Raw genomic sequence first — 7,358 nt, 5'->3', positions numbered from 1 at the left:
ATATAGCTAACAAAAAGGCTGGGACCATGGTTACACCTTGAGTTTGGAAAAAGTGGGAGGAATTGAAAGGGAAATTTTTGAAGGGGAGTACTATTTCTGCCAGGTGGAAGAGGATGGTGGTGGAGAGGAACTGGTGAGGTCTGTTTTCAAGTTAGAAGCTGAGATCTTTAAGGCCTCCTTCTGGGAGATAGAAGTATATAGGGACTGAACATCCATGGTGAAAATGAGGCAATCAGAGATCAAGAGCATGAGAAGTGTTGCGGATGTAGGTGGGAAGGGACTGACCCAAGGGGGATAAAATGGAGTTGTGGTATATGGACATGAGTCCAGTGGGGCAGAAGCAAGCAGGAACAAGGGCCTACCTGGAGAGTCAGGTTTGTAGATCTTGGATAGTAGGTAGAAACAGGCAGTGTGGGGTAAGGGAACCATGAGGTATGTAAATAGGAGATTCCAGAGTTGATGAGGTTGGTGATGGTGGTGGAGACAATGTCCTGGTGGTCCAGAATGGTGTCTTTTTCAAGAGGTAAGTAAGAGGAAGTGTCTGATAGTTGTTGCCTGGCCTCAGCAAGCTGGAGGTCAATCTGCCGCACCCTCTGTCTGTGGGTTTGATGGTGAGGTTTGGATCGGTGCAGGGAGAATGGAGAGCAGAGCCTTCAGAAGGGGCAAGGTTCAGAAAAGAGAGAGGAGTACTGACGTTGAGCTGGTCAATGTCTCGTCAGCAATTAAAGATGAAAAGATCCACAGCAGGCAAAGGGCCAGAGCAGGATGTCTAAAAGAGCAGGAGGGTTGAAGACGGGAGAAAGGATCATCGGTGCGGTGTGGGGAATTTTTGCCAAAGAAGCGGGCTTGGAGATGGAGGCAACATCGTGGCAGCTGCGTAACTCACTGAGGGGACAGAGGTAAGGCCCTTGCTGAGGACAGAACACTCTGCCTCAGAGAGGGGAAGGTCAGAGGGAATGGTGAAGACCCAGCAGGGATTAGAGCTCAGATTGGGGGGGGGGGGGAGAGAGCATCAGAGGAGAGTGGCTAATAAGGTAAATAATCTTGTAGAGGTTGGCAGGCATGATGTGACAGGCATCACTGAGCCGTGACGGTAAGAAGCTCATAGCTGGGAACTTAACACCTTGTATCAAAAGGACAGGCAAGTAGGCAGAGAGGGTGGGTGACTCTGCTGGTAAAAAATGAAATCAAATCGTTAGAAAGAGGTGACGAAGGATGGAAGATGTAGAATCCTTGTGGGCAGAGTTAAGAAACCATAAGGGTGAAAGACTCTGTGGAAGTTGTATACAGGCCCCCAAAAGGTAGACAGGATGTGGAATATAAATTTCAATAGGAAATACAAAAGGCATGTAATAAGAGCAATGTTACAATAGTCATGGGGGATTTCAATATGCAGGTAGATTGCAAAAAAAATTAGGTTGGTGCTGGATCCCAAGACAGGGAATTTGAAGAATGCCTATGAGAACGCTTTTTAGAGCAGCTTGTGGTTGAGCCCACCAGAGAAAAAAGCAATTCTGGATTGGATGTTGTATAATGAACCACATTTGATTAGGGGGCTTATGGTTAAGGTAAAGGAACCGCTAGTTTGCAGTTTGAAAGGGAGAAGATAAAGTCAGATGTATCAATATTACAGTGGAGTAAAGGGAATTACTGGGCATGAGAGAGGAGCTGGCCAAAGTTGATTGGAAGGGGACACTAGCAGGGATGACAACATAGCAGCAATGGCTGGAGATTCTGGGGACAATTCAAAAGGTGCTGGATGAATACATCCCAGAGATGAAGAAGTATTTCTAAAGGGAGGTTGAGGCAAATGTGTCTTACAAGGGAAGTCAAAAACAGCATAAAAGCAAAAGAGAAGGCATATATTGTTGCAAAAATTAGTGGGAAGTTAGAGAATTGAGAAGCTTTAAAAAAACAACAGAATGCAACTTAAAAAAAACCACAGAGAAAAGATGAAATATGTAGCTAAAGTAGCCAATAATATCAAAGAGGATACCTAAAGTATTTTCAGATATATAAAGAATAAAAACGGGGCAAGAATGGATATTGAACAGCTGGAATGTGATCCTGGAGAGGTAGCAATGGGGATGGGGCAAAGAAATGGCAGATGAATATAATACTATAAGTATTTTGCATTAGTCTTCACTGTGGAAGGCACTAGCAGTATGCCAGAAATTTGGACGTGTCCAGGGGCAAAAGTGAGTGTAGCTGCTATTACTAAAAGGTGTTTGGGAAGCTGAAAGGTTTGAAGGTAGATAATTCACCTGGACCAGATGGACTACACTCCAGATTTCTGAAAGAGGTAGCTGAAGGAATTATAGCCATTAGTAATGATTTTCAATAATCACTAGATTCTGGAATGGTTCTGGAAGACTAGAAAATAGCAATTATCACTCCACTCTTTAAGGGCAGAAGGTGAAAGAAAAGAAATTATAGGCCAGTTAGTCTGACTACAGTGGTTCAGAAGAGGTTGGAGTCCTTTATTAAGGATGAGGTCTCTAGGTACTTGGAGGTGCATGATAAAATAGGCCAAAGTCAGCATGGTTTTCTTAAGGGGAAACAGGTAGCATAGACAGTGGATGGTGTTTATCTAGATTTTCAGAAGGTCCTTGACAAGATGCCACACATGAGGCTACTTGACAAGGTAAGAGCCCACGGTGTTACAGGAAAGATACTAGCAGGGAGAGTAAATTGGCTGACTGGAAGGAAATAAAGAGTCGGAATAAAGGGGATCTAATCTGGATGGCTGCTGGAAATGAGTGGTGTGCTGCAGGGGCCGGTCCTGGGACCACTTCTTTTCATGTTGTACGTCAGCCATCTGGATGATGAATTGATGGCTTTACAGCCAGGTTTGCAGTTGGGTGGCGGGGACGAGTAGTGTTGAGGAAGCAGGGAGGCTACAAAAGGACTTAGATTAGGACTTCTTCAGATAGACATACCTCAAAGAGACAACAGTGAGGCAGCAATCATAAACACAAGAAATTCTGCAGATGCTGGAAATCCAGAGCAACGCACACACACACAATGCTGGAGCAACTCAGAGTCTTTGCAAATGAATAAACAGTTGACGTTTTAGGCTGAGCCCCTTTATCAGGACTGGAAAGGATGGGGGTAGAGGCCAGAATAAGAAGGTGGGGCAGGGGAAGGAAGGCAAACTAGAAAGTGATAGGTGAAACCAGGTGAGTGCGGGAGGGAGGGGGATGAAGTAAGAAACTAGGAGGTGATAAGTGGAAAGGCAAAGGACTGGAGACGAAGGAATCTGATAGCAGAGGAGAGTGGATCACAGGAGACCAGGAAAGAAGAGGGGCACCAGGGGGTGGTGATAGCCAGCTAGATAGAAGAGGTAAGAGGCTAATGTTGAGAAATGAAGAAGAGGGAAGGGGCGGGGAAGGAAATGATCTGAAGTTGGAGAAATCAATGTTCATCCTGTCAGGTTTGAGGTGTTGTTTGTCCAGCATGAGAGCGGCCTCATCATGGCAGAAGACGAGACCATGGACAGACATGTCAGAGCAGGAATGGGGATAGGAGTTGAAATGGTTGTCAATGGGAAATCCCACTTTTTGCATTTGGCACCGAGATGTTCGACGGTGTGGTCCCCAATCTACGTCCGGCCTCGCCAGTGCAGAGGAGGCCATATTGGGAGCACTGGATACAGTAGACAACCCCAATAGATTTGCAGGTGAAGTGTTGTGTCACCTGGAGGGACTGCTTGGGGCCCTGAACAGAGGGAGGGAGGAGGTGAATGGGCAAGTGCAGCACTTGCAGGGATAAGTGCCAGGAGGAGGTTCAATGGTGAGGGACGAGTGGACAAGGGAGTCATGGAGGGAGCGATCCCTGTGGAAAGTGGAGAGTTGGGGGGGTGGGGAGATAAAGATATATTTGCTGTTAGGGCCAAACGGAGTAGCTTTGGACCCATTGTTAACTCGGGCCTTTCTTGGAATGTGGGCATTGGTCTAGGGGCCTTTGTTCACCCAGTGTAATCATGTGCCATTTTAAAAGGTGGTGAACTACCTCCTGGTGCAGTCACTTGGGATTTCCGGGATCTTGGCCCATCATTATACGTCCAAGTGGACGGCAGCCTATGGGTGATGGAGGCCCCACAAGCTCGCTCCACTTGTCCTCCAAATGTTTGGGCTCGAAGCTTGGAAGTGAATGTTGTTGGGGGGAAAGGGAGAGGTTGTGGAAAATCTGGGCACTCAGAACAGACGTCAGGCGGTGCTGGGCACAACGCAAAATGCTGGGGGAGATCAGCAGGTCGGGCGGCACCTAGGGAGAGGAATAAACAGCCAACATTTTGGGCTGAAACCTTCCCCGCCACTGAGCACATATACAGGGAGCACAGTCACAAGAAAGGAGCATCCAGCAAGGATCCTCCTGGTCCAGGGATGCTCTCTTCTTGTTGCTGGCTTCAGGAGGAAGGTCCAGGAGCCTCAGGTCTCACGTCACCAGGTTCAGGAACAGTTATCGCTGTTCCTGAACCAGCGTAGACAATTTCATTCAATATTGAACTGACTGCACAATCTACGGGCTCACCTTCAAGGACTCTACAACTCGTGTTCTCGGTATTATAGATCCACTTATTTATTTTTACATCTGCAAACAGGAGGAATTCTGCAGATGCTGGAAATTCAAGCAACACACATCAAAGTTGCTGGTGAACACAGCAGGCCAGGCAGCATCTCTAGGAAGAGGTGTAGTCGATGTTTCGGGCCGAGACCCTTCATCAGGGTTAACAGTCCTGACAAAGGGTCTCGGCCTGAAACGTCGACTGTACCTCTTCCTAGAGATGCTGCCTGGCCTGCTGTGTTCACCAGCAACTTTGATGTGTGTTACTTTATTTTTACATTTGTCTTTTGCACATTGGTTATTTGTCAGACTTTGTGTGTAGTTCTTCATTGCTTTTATAATGTTTCTTTTTTTGTTGCGAATGCCCACAAGAAAACGAATCTCAAGGTAGTTTCTTGGGACACCTACGCACTTTGAAAATAAATTTACTTTGCAGATTTGCAGCCACCTCGGAATCTGACGTCTGGAGCTGTGCTGCAATTCTCCAGTTTGCTGGCAGATGGCGCTAACGAGAAAGAAATACCGTACTTGGAAACGCACGCAATGCTGGAGGAACCCCAGCCCTGTGTGAGTGTGTGTGTGTGTGTGTGTGTGTGTGTGTGTGTGTCTGTGTATGTGAGTGTGTGTGTGTGTGAGAGTGTGTGTGTGTGTGTGAGAGTGTGTGTGTGTCTGTGTATGTGAGTGAGTGTGTGTGTGTGTGTGTCTGTGTGTGTGTCTGTGTATGTGAGTGAGTGTGTGTGTGTGTGTCTGTGTGTGTGTGTGTGTGTGTGTGAGTGTGTGTCTGTGTATGTGAGTGAGTGTGTGTGTGTGTGTCTGTGTGTGTGTGTGTGTGTGTCTGTGTCTGTGTCTGTGTGTGTGTGTGTGTGTATGTGTGTGTGTGTGTGTGTTGCTTTGATTTCCCAGCGTCTGCAGAACTTATCCTGTTTGTGATACATACTTGGTGTCTGGTTTCCAAACTGTAGGGACAAATCTCGGCCCTGAGAGGGAGGTGATGATTGATGGGCTGGGCGGCTGGGTAGTTTGAGAGACAGTTCACGCCTTCTGTCACTTACAATGTTCCCGATGCCATTCCGAATGGTATTTATTTATTTATTTATTTATTTCGAGGTACCTGTACAGTGGATACAGCAAGGAGCCGTTCCACTCAGCAACTCACTTATTTAAACACCAGCCTAATCACAGGACAGTTTACAACAACCAACTAACATACTAACCAGAGCGTCTTAGGACTGGGAAGAAACCTGAGCACCCGGAGGAAACCCACGTGGTGATAGGGAGACCGTGCAACCTCCTTACAGAGAGAACCGGAATTTTTAATTCCGAACTCCCGAACACCTTCAGCTGTGATAACATTACGCTGACTGCTATGGTACAGTGGTGTCCCTTTGGAGCAACCTCACAAACGCACTGGTGCTTCAGTGACGGAGACCCGTGGTAGCTGGTTACATTTAGCAGCAAGTTCCTGTTGTTAAAAATGCCACACGTAGGTGTAGCTGCCCCCGGTGAGCCACTGCCTCGCAGTGCTGGAAGCCCGGGTTCGAGACCGACCTTGGGCGCTGGCTGGGTGGAGTTTGTACGTCCTCCCTGTGACCATGGGCTTCCCCGTGCCCCACTCCAGTCCCGACGTTCCAAAGACGTACAGTACGTGCCAGCAGATCAATTGGTCACGATGAAAATGTCCACAGTGCAGAGGGGAGTGACAGAACCTGGTTCTGTCTATATGGAACCTGTGTAGGATGGGTGAGAGTGGGTGACTGACATTTGGCATGGACCTGGTGGGCTGGCAGACTAGTTTCTGTGCTGTATCTCTCCGTGACTCTTAGGCGACAAAACATATTGGGTGGTCAGTTGTTTGGTATCTGTTAGTGCCCCTTAAATTCTCATCCTGTCCCTTTGTTTCTCTTCCAATATTTGTATATCTGTGCACTTGTAATGCTGTGGCACTGTGATTTCCTTTGGGATCAATAAAGTATCTATCTATCTACCTTGTGTTTCCAATACTTTGAATGCACCCATACCTTAATGCCCTATGATATCTCTGAAGGTTGGGCACCAGATGGATTTAACCCTGCCTCACGCCACGCTGCTGAAAGAAGTGTGACTCGCAACCCCCACACAATGCTGGGGGAGCTCAGCAGGTCAGGCGGCGTCTATGGAGGTAAATAAGCAGTCGATGTTTCACGTAGGCAGCCCTGCTGAAGGGTCTCGGCCTAAAATGTCGACCGCACTCTTTTCCATCGACGCTGCCTGACTTGCTGCAGTCCCCCAGCATTTTGTGTGTGTTGCTCAGGGTTCCCAGCGTCTGCAGAATCTCTGGTGTTTATTGCATCCTGGTTCAACAGGACGTGCATTGCCTGCCACATCCTGCTGCTTGAATTCAGCGTTTTGTTTACCGATTACTGAAAGGAAAACAGTCAGATAATGAATTTACATTTAGGGTTGTGTTTGGATTTGTCCACAAAGGCACACCTTTCTTTAGATTTTAATTCAACTGCTTAAACCTCACGGATTGAGATTCAGATCCATTTACTTACCATGTGCACTTTGAAAGATACGGCGATGAGCATCGCTTGCGTATCCGCAGACAGAGACAGCCCTTCAACCCCAGGGCAGGCCGCTGGGCCTCCGGTGGGCTAGCGGACAACCAGTCTCCAAGTCCTTCAACCCCAGGGCAGGCCATTGGGCCTCTGGTGGGCTAGCGGACAACTAGTCTCCAAGTCCTTCAACCCCAGGGCAAGCCGCTGGGCCTCCGGTGGGCTAGTGGACAACCAGTCTCCAAGTCCTTCAACCCC

The sequence above is a fragment of the Mobula birostris genome, chromosome 8, assembly GCF_030028105.1.
Source record: "Mobula birostris isolate sMobBir1 chromosome 8, sMobBir1.hap1, whole genome shotgun sequence".
Taxonomy (NCBI): domain Eukaryota; kingdom Metazoa; phylum Chordata; class Chondrichthyes; order Myliobatiformes; family Myliobatidae; genus Mobula; species Mobula birostris.
The sequence above is the reverse complement of the archived record's forward strand: the minus strand, read 5'-3'. Positions refer to the sequence as shown.